Source organism: Leptosomus discolor, chromosome 18 (genome assembly GCF_034619465.1).
Source record: "Leptosomus discolor isolate bLepDis1 chromosome 18, bLepDis1.hap2, whole genome shotgun sequence".
NCBI lineage: Eukaryota > Metazoa > Chordata > Aves > Leptosomiformes > Leptosomidae > Leptosomus > Leptosomus discolor.
In genome coordinates, this window is record NC_141408.1 from 1,797,329 (window position 1) to 1,816,975 (window position 19,647).

The window sequence follows — 19,647 nt, forward strand, 5'->3', positions numbered from 1 at the left end:
GCTCTACGTCGGGATTTAGCTAACTTTCAGCTCTACGTCGGGACGTGCGTTGGGCTCTACGTCGGGACGTGCGTTGGGCTCTACGTCGGGATTTAGCTTACTTTCAGCTCTATGTTGGGACGTGCGTTGGCCTCCACGTCGGGATTTAGCTTACTTTCAGCTCTACGTCGGGACGTGCGTTGGGCTCTACGTCTGTAGTTAGCTAATTTCAGCTCTACGTCGGGACGTGCGTTGGGCTCTACGTCTGTAATTAGCTAACTTTCAGCTCTACGTCGGGACGTGCGTTGGGCGCTACGTCGGGACGTGCGTTGGGTTCTACGTCGGGACGTGCGTTGGGCTCTACGACGGGATTTAGCTTACTTTCAGCTCTACGTCGGGACGTGCGTTGGCCTCTACGTCGGGACGTGCGTTGTCCTCTACGTCGGGACGTGCGTTGGCCTCTACGTCGGGACGTGCGTTGGCCTCTACGTCGGGATTTAGCTTACTTTCAGCTCTAAGTCGGGACGTGCGTTGGGCGCTACGTCAGGACGTGCGTTGGGCGCTACTTCGGGACTTGCGTTGGGCGCTACGTCGGGATTTAGCTTACTTTCAGCTCTACCTCGGGACGTGCGTTGGCCTCTACGTCGGGATTTAGCTTACTTTCAGCTCTACGTCGGGACGTGCGTTGGGCTCTACGTCGGGACGTGCGTTGGGCTCTACGTCGGGACGTGCGTTGGGCTCTACATCTGTAGTTAGCTAACTTTCAGCTCTACGTCGGGACGTGCGTTGGGCTCTACGATAGTAGTTAGCTAATTTCAGCTCTACGTCGGGACGTGCGTTGGGCTCTACGTCTGTAGTTAGCTAACTTGCAGCTCTACGTCGGGACGTGCGTTGGGCGCTACGTCGGGACGTGCGTTGGGCTCTACGTCGGGACGTGCGTTGGGCTCTACGTCGGGATTTAGCTTACTTTCAGCTCTACGTCGGGACGTGCGTTGGGCGCTACGTCGGGACGTGCGTTGTCCTCTACGTCGGGACGTGCGTTGGCCTCTAAGTCGGGACGTGCGTTGGCCTCTACGTCGGGACGTGCGTTGGCCTCTACGTCGGGATTTAGCTTACTTTCAGCTCTACGTCGGGACGTGCGTTGGGCTCTATGTCTGGACGTGCGTTGGGCTCTACGTCGGGACGTGCATTGGGCTCTACGTCGGGACGTGCATTGGGCTCTACGTCGGGACGTGCGTTGGGCTCTACATCTGTAGTTAGCTAACTTTCAGCTCTACGTCGGGACGTGCGTTGGGCTCTACGTCTGTAGTTAGCTAATTTCAGCTCTACGTCGGGACGTGCGTTGGGCTCTACGTCTGTAGTTAGCTAACTTTCAGCTCTACGTCGTGACGTGCGTTGGGCGCTACGTCGGGACGTGCGTTGGGCTCTACGTCGGGACGTGCGTTGGGCTCTACGTCGGGATTTAGCTTACTTTCAGCTCTACGTCGGGACGTGCGTTGGGCGCTACGTCTGGACGTGCGTTGTCCTCTACGTCGGGACGTGCGTTGGCCTCTAAGTCGGGACGTGCGTTGGCCTCTACGTCGGGACGTGCGTTGGCCTCTACGTCGGGATTTAGCTTACTTTCAGCTCTACGTCGGGACGTGCGTTGGGCGCTACATCGGGACGTGCGTTGGGCGCTACTTCGGGACGTGCGTTGGGCGCTACGTCGGGATTTAGCTTACTTTCAGCTCTACGTCGGGACGTGCGTTGGGCTCTACGTCGGGACGTGCGTTGGGCTCTACGTCGGGACGTGCGTTGGGCTCTACGTCGGGATTTAGCTTTCTTTCAGCTCTACGTCGGGACGTGCGTTGGCCTCTACGTCGGGACGTGCGTTGGCCTCTACGTCGGGATTTAGCTTACTTTCAGCTCTACGTCGGGACGTGCGTTGGCCTCTACGTCGGGACGTGCGTTGGCCTCTACGTTGGGATTTAGCTTACTTTCAGCTCTACGTCGGGACGTGTGTTGGGCTCTACGTCGGGATTTAGCTTACTTTCAGCTCTACGTCGGGACGTGTGTTGGGCTCTACGTCGGGACGTGCGTTGGGCTCTACGTCGGGACGTGCATTGGGCTCTACGTCGGGACGTGCGTTGGGCTCTACATCTGTAGTTAGCTAACTTTCAGCTCTACGTCGGGACGTGCGTTGGGCTCTACGTCTGTAGTTAGCTAATTTCAGCTCTACGTCGGGACGTGCGTTGGGCTCTACGTCTGTAGTTAGCTAACTTTCAGCTCTACGTCGTGACGTGCGTTGGGCGCTACGTCGGGACGTGCGTTGGGCTCTACGTCGGGACGTGCGTTGGGCTCTACGTCGGGATTGAGCTTACTTTCAGCTCTACGTCGGGACGTGCGTTGGGCGCTACGTCGGGACGTGCGTTGTCCTCTACGTCGGGACGTGCGTTGGCCTCTAAGTCGGGACGTGCGTTGGCCTCTACGTCGGGACGTGCGTTGGCCTCTACGTCGGGATTTAGCTTACTTTCAGCTCTACGTCGGGACGTGCGTTGGGCGCTACATCGGGACGTGCGTTGGGCGCTACTTCGGGACGTGCGTTGGGCGCTACGTCGGGATTTAGCTTACTTTCAGCTCTACGTCGGGACGTGCGTTGGGCTCTACGTCGGGACGTGCGTTGGGCTCTACGTCGGGACGTGCGTTGGGCTCTACGTCGGGATTTAGCTTTCTTTCAGCTCTACGTCGGGACGTGCGTTGGCCTCTACGTCGGGACGTGCGTTGGCCTCTACGTCGGGATTTAGCTTACTTTCAGCTCTACGTCGGGACGTGCGTTGGCCTCTACGTCGGGACGTGCGTTGGCCTCTACGTTGGGATTTAGCTTACTTTCAGCTCTACGTCGGGACGTGTGTTGGGCTCTACGTCGGGATTTAGCTTACTTTCAGCTCTACGTCGGGACGTGCGTTGGGCGCTACGTCGGGACGTGTGTTGGGCGCTACTTCGGGACGTGCGTTGGGCGCTACGTCGGGATTTAGCTTACTTTCAGCTCTACGTCGGGACGTGCGTTGGGCTCTATGTCTGGACGTGCGTTGGGCTCTACGTCGGGACGTGCGTTGGGCTCTACGTCGGGACGTGCGTTGGGCTCTACGTCGGGATTTAGCTTACTTTCAGCTCTACGTCGGGACGTGCGTTGGCCTTTACGTCGCGACGTGCGTTGGCCTCTACTTCGGGATTAAGCTTACTTTCAGCTCTACGTCGGGACGTGCGTTGGCCTCTACGTCGGGACGTGCGTTGGCCTCTACGTTGGGATTTAGCTTACTTTCAGCTCTACGTCGGGACGTCCGTTGGCCTCTACGTCGGGATTTAGCTTACTTTCAGCTCTACGTCGGGACGTGCGTTGGGCTCTACGTCGGGACATGCGTTGGGCTCTTCGTCGGGACGTGCATTGGTCTCTACGTCTGTAGTTAGCTAACTTTCAGCTCTACGTCGGGACGTGCGTTGGGCTCTACGTCGGGACCTGCGTTGGGCTCTACGTCGGGATTTAGCTTACTTTCAGGTCTACGTCGGGACATGCGTTGGCCTCTACGTCGGGACGTGCGTTGGCCTCTACGTCGGGATTTAGCTTACTTTCAGCTCTACGTCGGGACGTGCGTTGGCCTCTACGTCGGGACGTGCGTTGGCCTCTACGTCGGGATTTAGCTTACTTTCAGCTCTACGTCGGGACGTGTGTTGGATTCTACGTCGGGATTTAGCTTACTTTCAGCTCTACGTTGGGACGTGCGTTGGGCTCTACGTCGGGACGTGCGTTGGCCTCTACGTCTGTAGTTAGCTAACTTTCAGCTCTACGTCGGGACGTGTGTTGGGCTCTACGTCGGGACATGCGTTGGGCTCTACGTCGGGACGTGCGTTGGGCTCTACGTCGGGATTTAGCTTACTTTCAGCTCTACGTCGGGACGTGCGTTGGCCTCTACGTCGGGACGTGCGTTGGCCTCTACGTCGGGATTTAGCTTATTTACAGCTCTACGTCGGGACGTGCGTTGGCCTCTACGTCGGGACGTGCGTTGGCCTCTACGTCGGGATTTAGCTTACTTTCAGCTCTACGTCGGGACGTGTGTTGGGCTCTACGTCGGGATTTAGCTTACTTTTAGCTATACGTCGGGACGTGCGTTGGGCTCTACGTCGGGACGTGCGTTGGGCTCTACGTCGGGATTTAGTTTACTTTAATCTCTACGTCGGGACATGCGTTGGGCTCTAGGTCGGGACGTGCATTGGGCTCTACGTCGGGACGTGCGCTGGCCTCTACGTCGGGTCGTGAGTTGGCCATAACGTCGGGATTTAGCTTACTTTCAGCTCTACGTCAGGACGTGCCTTGGCCTGTACGTTGGGACGTGCGTTGGCCTCTACGTCGGGATTTAGCTTACTTACAGCTCTACGTCGGGACGTGCGTTGGGCTCTACATCTGTAGTTAGCTTACTTTCAGCTCTACGTCGGGACGTGCGTTGGCCTCTACGTCGGGACGTGCGTTGGGCTCTACGTCGGGACGTGCGTTGGGCTCTACGTCGGGATTTAGCTAACTTTCAGCTCTACGTCGGGACGTGCGTTGGGCTCTACGTCGGGACGTGCGTTGGGCTCTACGTCGGGATTTAGCTTACTTTCAGCTCTATGTTGGGACGTGCGTTGGCCTCCACGTCGGGATTTAGCTTACTTTCAGCTCTACGTCGGGACGTGCGTTGGGCTCTACGTCTGTAGTTAGCTAATTTCAGCTCTACGTCGGGACGTGCGTTGGGCTCTACGTCTGTAATTAGCTAACTTTCAGCTCTACGTCGGGACGTGCGTTGGGCGCTACGTCGGGACGTGCGTTGGGTTCTACGTCGGGACGTGCGTTGGGCTCTACGACGGGATTTAGCTTACTTTCAGCTCTACGTCGGGACGTGCGTTGGCCTCTACGTCGGGACGTGCGTTGTCCTCTACGTCGGGACGTGCGTTGGCCTCTACGTCGGGACGTGCGTTGGCCTCTACGTCGGGATTTAGCTTACTTTCAGCTCTAAGTCGGGACGTGCGTTGGGCGCTACGTCAGGACGTGCGTTGGGCGCTACTTCGGGACTTGCGTTGGGCGCTACGTCGGGATTTAGCTTACTTTCAGCTCTACCTCGGGACGTGCGTTGGCCTCTACGTCGGGATTTAGCTTACTTTCAGCTCTACGTCGGGACGTGCGTTGGGCTCTACGTCGGGACGTGCGTTGGGCTCTACGTCGGGACGTGCGTTGGGCTCTACATCTGTAGTTAGCTAACTTTCAGCTCTACGTCGGGACGTGCGTTGGGCTCTACGATAGTAGTTAGCTAATTTCAGCTCTACGTCGGGACGTGCGTTGGGCTCTACGTCTGTAGTTAGCTAACTTGCAGCTCTACGTCGGGACGTGCGTTGGGCGCTACGTCGGGACGTGCGTTGGGCTCTACGTCGGGACGTGCGTTGGGCTCTACGTCGGGATTTAGCTTACTTTCAGCTCTACGTCGGGACGTGCGTTGGGCGCTACGTCGGGACGTGCGTTGTCCTCTACGTCGGGACGTGCGTTGGCCTCTAAGTCGGGACGTGCGTTGGCCTCTACGTCGGGACGTGCGTTGGCCTCTACGTCGGGATTTAGCTTACTTTCAGCTCTACGTCGGGACGTGCGTTGGGCTCTATGTCTGGACGTGCGTTGGGCTCTACGTCGGGACGTGCGTTGGGCTCTACGTCGGGACGTGCGTTGGGCTCTACGTCGGGATTTAGCTTTCTTTCAGCTCTACGTCGGGACGTGCGTTGGGCGCTACATCGGGACGTGCGTTGGGCGCTACTTCGGGACGTGCGTTGGGCGCTACGTCGGGATTTAGCTTACTTTCAGCTCTACGTCGGGACGTGCGTTGGGCTCTACGTCGGGACGTGCGTTGGGCTCTACGTCGGGACGTGCGTTGGGCTCTACGTCGGGACGTGCGTTGGGCTCTACGTCGGGATTTAGCTTTCTTTCAGCTCTACGTCGGGACGTGCGTTGGCCTCTACGTCGGGACGTGCGTTGGCCTCTACGTCGGGATTTAGCTTACTTTCAGCTCTACGTCGGGACGTGCGTTGGCCTCTACGTCGGGACGTGCGTTGGCCTCTACGTCAGGATTTAGCTTACTTTCAGCTCTACGTCGGGACGTGTGTTGGGCTCTACGTCGGGATTTAGCTTACTTTCAGCTCTACGTCGGGACGTGCGTTGGGCTCTACGTCGGGACGTGCGTTGGGCTCTACGTCTGTAGTTAGCTAACTTTCAGCTCTACGTCGGGACGTGCTTTGGGCTCTATGTCGGGACGTGCGTTGGGCTCTATGTCGGGACGTGCATTGGGCTCTACGTCGGGATTTAGCTTACTTTCAGCTCTACGTCGGGACGTGCGTTGGGCTCTACGTCGGGACGTGCGTTGAGCTCTACGTCGGGACGTGCGTTGGGCTCTACGTATGTAGTTTGCTAACTTTCTGCTCTACGTCGGGACTTGCGTTGGGCTCTACGTTTGTAGTTAGCTAACTTTCAGCTCTACGTCGGGACGTGCGTTGGGCGCTACGTCGGGATTTAGTTTACTTTCAGCTCTACGTCGGGACGTGCGTTGGCCTCTACGTCGGGACGTGCGTTGGCCTCTACGTCGGGATTTAATTACTTTCAGCTCTACGTCGGGACGTGCGTTGGCCTCTACGTCGGGACGTGCGTTGGACTCTACGTTGGGATTTAGCTTACTTTCAGCTATACGTCGGGACGTCCGTTGGCCTCTACGTCGGGATTTAGCTTACTTTCAGCTCTACGTCGGGACGTGCGTTGGGCTCTACGTCGGGACATGCGTTGGGCTCTACGTCGGGACGTGCGTTGGTCTCTACGTCTGTAGTTAGCTAACTTTCAGCTCTACGTCGGGACCTGCGTTGGGCTCTACGTCTGTAGTTAGCTAACTTTCAGCTCTACGTCGGGACGTGCGTTTGGCGCTACGTCGGGACGTGCGTTGGGCTCTACGTCGGGACGTGCGTTGGGCTCTACGTCGGGACGTGCGTTGGGCTCTACGTCGGGACGTGCGTTGGGCTCTACGTCGGGATTAGCTTACTTTCAGCTCTACGTCGGGACGTGCGTTGGGCTCTACGTCGGGACGTGCGTTGGCCTCTACGTCGGGACGTGCGTTGGCCTCTACGTCGGGACGTGCGTTGGCCTCTACGTCGGGATTTAGCTTACTTTCAGCTCTACGTCGGGACGTGCGTTGGGCGCTACGTCGGGACGTGCGTAGGGCGCTACTTCGGGACGTGCCTTGGGCGCTACGTCGGGATATAGCTTACTTTCAGCTCTACGTCGGGACGTACGTTGGGCTCTCTATGTCGGGACGTGCGGTGGGCTCTACGTTGGGACGTGCGTTGGGCTCTACGTCGGGACGTGCGTTGGGCTCTACGTCGGGACCTGCGTTGGGCTCTACGTCGGGATTTAGCTTATTTCAGGTCTACGTCGGGACGTGCGTTGGGCTCTACGTCGGGATGTGCGTTGGGCTCTACATCGGGATTTAGCTTACTTTCAGCTCTACGTCGGGACGTGCGTTGGCCTCTACGTCGGGACGTGCGTTGGCCTCTACGTCGGGATTTAGCTTACTTTCAGCTCTACGTCGGGACGTGTGTTGGGCTCTACGTCGGGATTTAGTTTACTTTAATCTCTACGTCGGGACGTGCGTTGGGCTCTACGTCGGGACGTGCGCTGGCCTCTACGTCGGGACGTGCGCTGGCCTCTACGTCGGGACGTGAGTTGGCCTTAACGTCGGGATTTAGCTTACTTTCAGCTCTACGTCAGGACGTGCCTTGGCCTGTACGTCGGGACGTGCGTTGGCCTCTACGTCGGGATTTAGCTTACTTACACCTCTACGTCGGGACGTGCGTTGGGCTCTACGTCGGGATTTAGCTTACTTTCAGCTCTACGTCGGGACGTGCGTTGGGCTATACGTCGGGACGTGCGTTGGGCTCTACGTCGGGACGTGCGTTGGGCTCTACGTCGGGATTTAGCTAACTTTCAGCTCTACGTCGGGACGTGCGTTGGGCTCTACGTCGGGATGTGCGTTGGGCTCTACGTCGGGATTTAGCTTACTTTCAGCTCTATGTTGGGACGTGCGTTGGCCTCTACGTCGGGATTTAGCTTACTTTCAGCTCTACGTCGGGACGTGCGTTGGGCGCTACGTCGGGACGTGCGTTGGGCGCTACGTCGGGACGTGCGTTGGGCGCTACTTCGGGACGTGCGTTGGGCGCTACGTCGGGATTTAGCTTACTTTCAGCTCTACCTCGGGACGTGCGTTGGGCTCTATGTCGGGACGTGCGTTGGGCTCTAGGTCGGGACGTGCGTTGGGCTCTACGTCGGGATTTAGCTTACTTTCAGCTCTATGTTGGGACGTGCGTTGGCCTCTACGTCGGGATTTAGCTTACTTTCAGCTCTACGTCGGGACGTGCGTTGGGCTCTACGTCGGGACGTGCGTTGGGCTCTACGTCGGGACGTGCGTTGGGCTCTACATCTGTAGTTAGCTAACTTTCAGCTCTACGTCGGGACGTGCGTTGGGCTCTACGTCTGTAGTTAGCTAATTTCAGCTCTACGTCGGGACGTGCGGTGGGCTCTACGTCTGTAGTTAGCTAACTTTCAGCTCTACGTCGGGACGTGCGTTGGGCGCTACGTCGGGACGTGCGTTGGGCTCTACGTCGGGACGTGCGTTGGGCTCTACGTCGGGATTTAGCTTACTTTCAGCTCTACGTCGGGACGTGCGTTGGGCGCTACGTCGGGACGTGCGTTGTCCTCTACGTCGGGACGTGCGTTGGCCTCTAAGTCGGGACGTGCGTTGGCCTCTACGTCGGGACGTGCGTTGGCCTCTACGTCGGGATTTAGCTTACTTTCAGCTCTACGTCGGGACGTGCGTTGGGCGCTACATCGGGACGTGCGTTGGGCGCTACTTCGGGACGTGCGTTGGGCGCTACGTCGGGATTTAGCTTACTTTCAGCTCTACGTCGGGACGTGCGTTGGGCTCTACGTCGGGACGTGCGTTGGGCTCTACGTCGGGACGTGCGTTGGGCTCTACGTCGGGACGTGCGTTGGGCTCTACGTCAGGATTTAGCTTTCTTTCAGCTCTACGTCGGGACGTGCGTTGGCCTAAACGTCGGGACGTGCGTTGGCCTCTACGTCGGGATTTAGCTTACTTTCAGCTCTACGTCGGGACGTGCGTTGGCCTCTACGTCGGGACGTGCGTTGGCCTCTACGTCGGGATTTAGCTTACTTTCAGCTCTACGTCGGGACGTGTGTTGGGCTCTACGTCGGGATTTAGCTTACTTTCAGCTCTACGTCGGGACGTGCGTTGAGCTCTACGTCGGGACGTGCGTTGGGCTCTACGTCGGGACGTGCGTTGGGCTCTACGTCGGGACGTGCGTTGGGCTCTACGTCTGTAGTTAGCTAACTTTCAGCTCTACGTCGGGACGTGCTTTGGGCTCTATGTCGGGACGTGCATTGGGCTCTACGTCGGGATTTAGCTTATTTTCAGCTCTACGTCGGGACGTGCGTTGGGCTCTACGTCGGGACGTGCGTTGGGCTCTACGTCGGGACGTGCGTTGGGCTCTACGTATGTAGTTAGCTAACTTTCTGCTCTACGTCGGGACTTGCGTTGGGCTCTACGTTTGTAGTTAGCTAACTTTCAGCTCTACGTCGGGACGTGCGTTGGGCGCTACGTCGGGATTTATTTTACTTTCAGCTCTACGTCGGGACGTGCGTTGGCCTCTACGTCGGGACGTGCGTTGGCCTCTACGTCGGGATTTAATTACTTTCAGCGCTACGTCGGGACGTGCGTTGGCCTCTACGTCGGGACGTGCGTTGGACTCTACGTTGGGATTTAGCTTAATTTCAGCTCTACGTCGGGACGTCCGTTGGCCTCTACGTCGGGATTTAGCTTACTTTCAGCTCTACGTCGGGACGTGCGTTTGGCGCTACGTCGGGACGTGCGTTGGGCTCTACGTCGGGACGTGCGTTGGGCTCTACGTCGGGATTAGCTTACTTTCAGCTCTACGTCGGGACGTGCGTTGGCCTCTACGTCGGGACGTGCGTTGGCCTCTACGTCGGGACGTGCGTTGGCCTCTACGTCGGGATTTAGCTTACTTTCAGCTCTACGTCGGGACGTGCGTTGGGCGCTACGTCGGGACGTGCGTAGGGCGCTACTTCGGGACGTGCCTTGGGCGCTACTTCGGGATATAGCTTACTTTCAGCTCTACGTCGGGACGTACGTTGCGCTCTCTATGTCGGGACGTGCGGTGGGCTCTACGTTGGGACGTGCGTTGGGCTCTACGTCTGTATGTGCGTTGGGCTCTACATCGGGATTTAGCTTACTTTCAGCTCTACGTCGGGACGTGTGTTGGGCTCTACGTCGGGATTTAGCTTACTTTCAGCTCTACGTCGGGACGTGCGTTGGGCTCTACGTCGGGACGTGCGTTGGCCTCTACGTCGGGATTTAGCTTACTTTCAGCTCTACGTCGGGACGTGTGTTGGGCTCTACGTCGGGATTTAGCTTACTTTCAGCTCTACGTCGGGACGTGTGTTGGGCTCTACGTCGGGATTTAGCTTACTTTCAGCTCTACGTCGGGACGTGCGTTGGCCTCTACGTCGGGACGTGCGTTGGCCTCTACGTCGGGTTTTAGCTTACTTTTAGCTCTACGTCGGGACGTGCGTTGGGCTCTACGTCGGGACGTGCGTTGGGCTCTACGTCGGGACATGCGTTGGGCTCTACGTCGGGACATGCGTTGGGCTCTACGTCGGGATTTAGCTTACTTTAAGCTCTACGTCGGGACGTGCGTTGGGCTCTACGTCGGGACGTGCGCTGGCTTCTACGTCGGGACGTGCGCTGGCCTCTACGTCGGGACGTGCGCTGGCCTCTACGTCGGGACGTGCGTTGGCCTTAATGTCGGGATTTAGCTTACTTTCAGCTCTACGTCGGGACGTGCCTTGGCCTGTACGTCGGGACGTGCGTTGGCCTCTACGTCGGGATTTAGCTTACTTACAGCTCTACGTCGGGACGTGCGTTGGGCTCTAAGTCGGGATTTAGCTTACTTTCAGCTCTACGTCGGGACGTGCGTTGGGCTCTACGTCGGGACGTGCGTTGGGCTCTACGTCGGGATTTAGCTAACTTTCAGCTCTACGTCGGGACGTGCATTGGGCTCTACGTCGGGACGTGCTTTGGGCTCTACGTCGGGACGTGCGTTGGGCTCTACGTCGGGATTTAGCTTACTTTCAGCTCTATGTTGGGACGTGCGTTGGCCTCTACGTCGGGATTTAGCTTACTTTCAGCTCTACGTCTGGACGTGCGTTGGGCTCTACGTCTGTAGTTAGCTAATTTCAGCTCTACGTCGGGACGTGCGTTGGGCTCTACGTCTGTAGTTAGCTAACTTTCAGCTCTACGTCGGGACGTGCGTTGGGCGCTACGTCGGGACGTGCGTTGGGCTCTACGTCGGGACGTGCGTTGGGGTCTACGTCGGGATTTAGCTTACTTTCAGCTCTACGTCAGGACGTGCGTTGGCCTCTACGTCGGGACGTGCGTTGTCCTCTACGTCGGGACGTGCGTTGGCCTCTACGTCGGGACGTGCGTTGGCCTCTACTTCGGGACGTGCGTTGGCCTCTACGTCGGGATTTAGCTTACTTTCAGCTCTAAGTCGGGACGTGCGTTGGGCGCTACGTCGGGACGTGCGTTGGGCGCTACTTCGGGACGTGCGTTGGGCGCTACGTCGGGATTTAGCTTACTTTCAGCTCTACGTCGGGACGTGCGTTGGCCTCTACGTCGGGACGTGCGTTGGCCTCTACGTCGGTATTTAGCTTACTTTCAGCTCTACGTCGGGACGTGCGTTGACCTCTACGTCGGGACGTGCGTTGGCCTCTACGTCGGGATTTAGCTTACTTTCAGCTCTACGTCGGGACGTGTGTTGGGCTCTACGTCGGGTTTTAGCTTACTTTTAGCTCTACGTCGGGACGTGCGTTGGGCTCTACGTCAGGACGTGTGTTGGCCTCTACGTCGGGAAGTGCGTTGGCCTCTACGTCGGGATTTAGCTTAATTTCAGCTCTACGTCGGGACATGCGTTGGCCTCTACGTCGGGATGTGCGTTGGGCTCTACGTCGGGACACGCGTTGGGCTCTACGTCAGGACGCGCGTTGGGCTCTACGTCTGTAGTTAGCTAACTTTCAGCTCTACGTCGGGACCCGCGTTGGGCTCTTCGTCTGTAGTTAGCTAACTTTCAGCTCTACGTCGGGACGTGCGTTGGGCTCTACGTCGGGACATGCGTTGGGCTCTACGTCGGGACGTGCGTTGGGCTCTACGTTGCGACGTGCGTTGGGCTCTACGTCGGGATTTAGCTTACTTTCAGCTCTACGTCGGGACGTGCGTTGGGCTCTACATCGGGACGTGCGTTGGGCTCTACGTCGGGACGTGCGTTTGGCTCTACGTCGGGACGTGCGTTGGGCTCTACGTCGGGATTTAGCTTACTTTCAGCTCTACGTCGGGACGTGCGTTGGGCTCTACGTCGGGACGTGCGTTGGGCTCTACGTCTGTAGTTAGCTAACTTTCAGCTCTACGTCGGGACGTGCGTTGGGCGCTACGTCGGGACGTGCGTTGGGCTCTACGTCGGGACGTGCGTTGGGCTCTACGTTGGGATTTAGCTTACTTTCAGCTCTACGTCGGGACGAGCGTTGGGCTCTACGTCGGGACGTGCGTTGGGCTCTACGTCTGTAGTTAGCTAACTTTCAGCTCTACGTCGGGATGTGCGTTGGGCGCTACGTGGGGACGTGCGTCGGGCACTACGTCGGGACGTGCGCTGGGCTCTACGTCGGGACGTGCGTTGGCCTCTAAGTCGGGACATGCGTTGGGCTCTACGTCGGGATTTAGCTTACTTTCAGTTCCACGTCGGGACGTGCGTTGGGCACTACGTCGGGACGTGCGTTGGGCTCTACGTCGGGACGCGCGTTGGGCTCTATGTCTGTAGTTAGCTAACTTTTAGCTCTACGTCGGGACGCGCGTTGGGCTCTACGTCTGTAGTTAGCTAACTTTCAGCTCTACGTCGGGACGTGCGTTGGGCTCTACGTCGGGATTTAGCTTACTTTCAGGTCTACGTCGGGACGTGCGTTGGGCTCTACGTCGGGACGTGCGTTGGGCTCTACGTCGGGATTTAGCTTACTTTCAGCTCTACGTCGGGACGTGCGTTGGCCTCTATGTCGGCATTTAGCTTACTTTCAGCTCTACGTCGGGACGTGCGTTGGGCTCTACGTCGGGACGTGCGTTGGGCTCTACGTCGGGACGTGCGTTGGCCTCTACTTCGGGACGTGCGTTGGCCTCTACGTCGGGACGTGCGTTGGGCTCTACGTCTGTAGTTAGCTAACTTTCTGCTCTACGTCGGGACGTGCGTTGGGCTCTACGTCTGTAGTTAGCTAACTTTCAGCTCTACGTCGGGACGTGCGTTGGGCTCTAAGTCGAGACGTGTGTTGGGCTCTACGTCGGGACGTGCGTTGGGCTCTACGTCGGGATTTAGCTTACTTTCAGCTCTACGTCGGGACGTGCGTTGGCCTCTACGTCGGGACGTGCGTTGGGCGCTACGTCGGGACGTGCGTTGGCCTCTACGTCGGGACGTGCGTTGGCCTCTACGTCGGGATTTAGCTTACTTTCAGCTCTACGTCGGGACGTGCGTTGGCCTCTACGTCGGGACGTGCGTTGGGCTCTACGTAGGGACACGCGTTGGGCTCTACGTCGGGACGCGCGTTGGGCTCTACGTCTGTAGTTAGCTAACTTATAGCTCTACGTCGGGACGCGCATTGGGATCTACGTCTGTAGTTAGCTAACTTTCAGCTCTACGTCGGGACGTGCGTTGGGCTCTATGTCGGGACGTGCGTTGGGCTCTACGTCGGGATTTAGCTTTTTTTCAGCTCTACGTCGGGACGTGCGTTGGCCTCTACGTCGGCATTTAGCTTACTTTCAGCTCTACGTCGGGACGTGCGTTGGGCTCTACGTCGGGACGTGCGTTGGGCTCTACGTCGGGACGTGCGTTGGGTTCTACGTCGGGACGTGCGTTGGGCTCTACGTCTGTAGTTAGCTAACTTTCAGCTCTACGTCGGGACGTGCGTTGGGCTCTACGTCGAGACATGTGTTGGGCTCTACGTCGGGACGTGCGTTGGGCTCTACGTCGGGATTTAGCTTACTTTCAGCTCTACGTCGGGACGTGCGTTGGCCTCTACGTCGGGACGTGCGTTGGGCGCTACGTCGGGACGTGCGTTGGCCTCTACGTCGGGACGTGCGTTGGCCTCTACGTCGGGATTTAGCTTTCTTTCAGCTCTACGTCGGGACGTGCGTTGGCCTCTACGTCGGGACGTGCGTTGGGCTCTACGTAGGGACACGCGTTGGGCTCTACGTCGGGACGCGCGTTGGGCTCTACGTCTGTAGTTAGCTAACTTTTAGCTCTACGTCGGGACGCGCGTTGGGCTCTACGTCTGTAGTTAGCTATCTTTCAGCTCTACGTCGGGACGTGCGTTGGGCTCTACGTCGGGACGTGCGTTGGGTTCTACGTCGGAACGTGCGTTGGGCTCTACGTCTGTAGTTAGCTAACTTTCTGCTCTACGTCGGGACGTGCGTTGGGCTCTACGTCTGTAGTTAGCTAACTTTCAGCTCTACGTCGGGACGTGCGTTGGGCTCTACGTCGGGACGTGCGTTGGGCTCTACGTCTGTAGTTAGCTAACTTTCAGCTCTACGTCGGGACGTGCGTTGGCCTCTACGTCGGGATTTAGCTTACTTTCAGCTCTACGTCGGGACGTGCGTTGGCCTCTACGTCGGGACGTGCGTTGGGCTCTACGTCGGGACACGCGTTGGGCTCTACGTCGGGACGCGCGTTGGGCTCTACGTCTGTAGTTAGCTAACTTTCAGCTCTACGTCGGGACGTGCGTTGGGCTCTACGTCTGTAGTTAGCTAACTTTCAGCTCTACGTCGGGACGTGCTTTGGGCTCTACGTCGGGATTTAGCTTACTTTCAGCTCTACGTCGGGACGTGCGTTGGGCTCTACGTCGGGACGTGCGTTGGGCTCTACGTCGGGATTTAGCTAACTTTCAGCTCTACGTCGGGACGTGCGTTGGGCTCTACGTCGGGCTTTAGCTTACTTTCAGATCTATGTTGGGACGTGCGTTGGCCTCTACGTCGGAATTTAGCTTACTTTCAGCTCTACGTCGGGACGTGCGTTGGGCTCTACGTCTGTAGTTAGCTAACTTTCTGCTCTACGTCGGGACGTGCGTTGGGCTCTACATCTGTACTTAGCTAACTTTCAGCTCTACGTCGGGACGTGCATTGGGCGCTACGTCGGGACGTGCGTTGGCCTCTACGTCGGGACGTGCGTTGTCCTCTACGTCGGGACGTGCGTTGGCCTCTACGTCGGGACGTGCGTTGGCCTCTACTTCGGGACGTGCGTTGGCCTCTACGTCGGGATTTAGCTTACTTTTAGCTCTACGTCGGGACGTGCGTTGGGCGCTACGTCGGGACGTGCGTTGGGCTCTACGTCGGGACGTGCGTTGGGCTCTACGTCGGGATTTAGCTTACTTTCAGCTCTACGTCGGGACGTGCGTTGGGCGCTACGTCGGGACGTGCGTTGTCCTCTACGTCGGGACGTGCGTTGGCCTCTAAGTCGGGACGTGCGTTGGCCTCTACGTCGGGACGTGCGTTGGCCTCTACGTCGGGATTTAGCTTACTTTCAGCTCGACGTCGGGACGTGCGTTGGGCGCTACGTCGGGACGTGCGTTGGGCGTTGCTTCGGGACGTGCGTTGGGCGCTACGTCGGGATTTAGCTTTCTTTCAGCTCTACGTCGGGACGTGTGTTGGGCTCTACGTTGGGACGTGCGATGGGCTCTACGTCGGGACGTGCGTTGGGCTCTACGTCGGGATTTAGCTTACTTTCAGCTCTACGTCGGGACGTGCGTTGGCCTCTACGTCGGGACGTGCGTTGGCCTCTACTTCGGGATTTAGCTTATTTTCAGCTCTACGTCGGGACGTGCGTTGGCCTCTACGTCGGGACGTGCGTTGGCCTCTACGTCGGGATTTAGCTTACTTTCAGCTCTACGTCGGGACGTGTGTTGGGCTCTACGTCGGGATTTAGCTTACTTTCAGCTCTACGTCGGGACGTGCGTTGGGCTCTACGTCGGGACGTGCGTTGGGCTCTACGTCGGGACGTGCGTTGGGCTCTACGTCTGTAGTTAGCTAACTTTCAGCTCTACGTCGGGACGTGCGTTGGGCTCTATGTCGGGACGTGCGTTGGGCTCTACGTCGCGACGTGCGTTGGGCTCTACGTCTGTAGTTAGCTAACTTTCAGCTCTACGTCGGGACGTGCGTTGGGCTCTACGTCGGGACGTGCGTTGGGCTCTACGTCTGTAGTTAGCTAATTTTCAGCTCTACGTCGGGACGTGCGTTGGGCTCTACGTCGGGACGTGCGTTGGGCTCTACGTCGGGACGTGCGTTGGGCTCTACGTCGGGATTTAGCTTACTTTCAGCTCTACGTCGGGACGTGCATTGGCCTCTACGTCGGCATTTAGCTTACTTTCAGCTCTACGTCGGGACGTGCGTTGGGCTCTACGTCGGGACGTGCGTTGGGCTCTACGTCGGGAGGTGCGTTGGGCTCTACGTCGGGACGTGCGTTGGGTTCTACGTCGGGACCTGCGTTGGGCTCTACGTCTGTAGTTAGCTAACTTTCTGCTCTACGTCGGGACGTGCGTTGGGCTCTACGTCTGTTGTTAGATAACTTTCAGCTCTACGTCGGGACGTGCGTTGGGCTGTACGTCGGGACGTGCGTTGGGTTCTACGTCGGGACGTGCGTTGGGCTCTACGTCGGGATTTAGCTTACTTTCAGCTCTAAGTCGGGACGTGCGTTGGGCGCTACGTCGGGACGTGCGTTGGGCGGTACTTCGGGACGTGCGTTGGGCGCTACGTCGGGATTTAGCTTACTTTCAGCTCTACGTCGGGACGTGCGTTGGCCTCTACGTCGGGACGTGTGTTGGGCTCTACGTCGGGTTTTAGCTTACTTTTAGCTCTACGTCGGGACGTGCGTTGGGCTCTACGTCGGGACGTGCGTTGGGCTCTACGTCGGGACGTGCGTTGGGCTCTACGTCGGGATTTAGCTTACTTTATGCTCTACGTCGGGACGTGCGTTGGGCTCTACGTCGGGACGTGCGCTGGCTTCTACGTCGGGATGTGCTGGCCTCTACGTCGGGACGTGCGCTGGCCTCTACGTCGGGACCTGCGTTGGCCTTAACGTCGGGATTTAGCTTACTTTCAGCTCTACGTCGGGACGTGCCTTGGCCTGTACGTCGGAACGTGCGTTGGCCTCTACGTCGGGATTTATCTTACTTACAGCTCTACGTCGGGACGTGCGTTGGGCTCTAAGTCGGGATTTAGCTTACTTTCAGCTCTACGTCGGGACGTGCGTTGGGCTCTACGTCGGGACGTGCGTTGGGCTCTACGTCGGGACGTGCGTTGGGCTCTACGTCGGGATTTAGCTAACTTTCAGCTCTACGTCGGGACGTACGTTGGGCTCTACGTCGGTACGCGCGTTGGGCTCTACGTCGGGACGTGCGTTGGGCTCTACGTCGGGATTTAGCTTACTTTCAGCTCTACGTCGGGACGTGCGTTGGGCTCTACGTCTGTAGTTAGCTAATTTCAGCTCTACGTCGGGACGTGCGTTGGGCTCTACGTCTGTAGTTAGCTAACTTTCAGCTCTACGTCGGGACGTGCGTTGGGCTCTACGTCGGGACGTGCGTTGGGCTCTACATCGGGATTTAGCTAACTTTCAGCTCTACGTCGGGACGTGCGTTGGGCTCTAGGTCGGGACGTGCGTTGGGCTCTACGTCGGGATTTAGCTTACTTTCAGCTCTATGTTGGAACGTGCGTTGGCCTCTACGTCGGGATTTAGCTTACTTTCAGCTCTACGTCGGGATGTGCTTTGGGCTCTACGTCGGGACGTGCGTTGGGCTCTACGTCGGGACGTCCGTTGGGCTCTACGTCGGGATTTAGCTTACTTTCAGGTCTACGTCGGGACGTGCGTTGGGCTCTACGTCGGGACGTGCGTTGGGCTCTACGTCGGGACGTGCGTTGGGCTCTACGTCGGGATTTAGCTTACTCTCAACTCTACGTCGGGACGTGCGTTGGGCTCTACGTCGGGACGTGCGTTGGGCACTACATCGGGATTTAGCTTACTTTCAGCTCTACGTCGGGACGTGCGTTGGCCTCTACGTCGGGACGTGCGTTGGCCTCTACGTCGGGACGTGCGTTGGGCGCTACGTCGGGACGTGCGTTGGCCTCTACGTCGGGACGTGCGTTGGGCTCTACGTCGGGACACGCGTTGGGCTCTACGTCGGGACGCGCGTTGGGCTCTACGTCTGTAGTTAGCTAACTTTCAGCTCTACGTCGGGACGCGCGTTGGGCTCTTCGTCTGTAGTTAGCTAACTTTCAGCTCTACGTCGGGACGTGCGATGGGCTCTACGTCGGGATTTAGCTTACTTTCAGCTCTACTTCGGGACGTGCGTTGGCCTCTACGTCGGGACGTGCGTTGGCCTCTACGTCGGGGCGTGCGTTGGGCTCTACGTCTGTAGTTAGCTAACTTTCAGCTCTACGTCGGGACGCGCGTTGGGCTCTTCGTCTGTAGTTAGCTAACTTTCAGCTCTACGTCGGGACGTGCGTTGGACGCTACGTCGGGACGTGCGTTGGGCGCTACGTCGGGACGTGCGTTGGGCGCTAGTTCGGGACATGTGTTTGGCGCTATGTCGGGATTTAGCTTACTTTCAGCTCTACGTCGGGACGTGCGTTGGGCTCTATGTCGGGATGTGCGTTGGGCTCTACGTCGGGACGTGCGTTGGCCTCTACGTCGGGACGTGCGTTGGCCTCTACGTCGGGATTTAGCTTACTTTCAGCTCTACGTCGGGACGTCCGTTGGGCTCTACGTCGGGATTTAGCTTACTTTCAGCTCTACGTCGGGACGTGCGTTGGGCTCTACGTCGGGACGTGCGTTGGGCTCTACGTCGGGACGTGCGTTGGCCTCTACGTCGGCATTTAGCTTACTTTCAGCTCTACGTCGGGACGTGCGTTGGGCTCTACGTCGGGACGTGCGTTGGGCTCTACGTCGGGACGTGCGTTGGGTTCTACGTCGGGACGTGCGTTGGGCTATACGTCTGTAGTTTGCTAACTTTCGGCTCTACGTCGGGACGTGCGTTGGTCTCTACGTCGGGACGTGCGTTGGGCTCTACGTCGGGACGTGCGTTGGGCTCTACGTCGGGATTTAGCTTACTTTAAGCTCTACGTCGGGACGTGCGTTGGGCTCTACGTCGGGACGTGCATTGGGGTCTACGTCCGGACGTGCGTTGGGCTCTACGTCGGGATTTAGCTTATTTTCAGTTCTACGTCGGGACGTGCGTTGGGCTCTACGTCGGGACGTGCGTTGGGCTCTACGTCGGGATTTAGCTTACTTTTCAGGTCTACGTCGGGACGTGCGTTGGGCTCTACGTCGGGACGTGCGTTGGGCTCTACGTCTGGACGTGCGTTGGGCTCTACGTCTGTAGTTAGCTAACTTTCAGCTCTATGTCGGGACGTGCGTTGGGCTCTACGTCTGTAGTTAGCTAACTTTCAGCTGTACGTCAGGACGTGC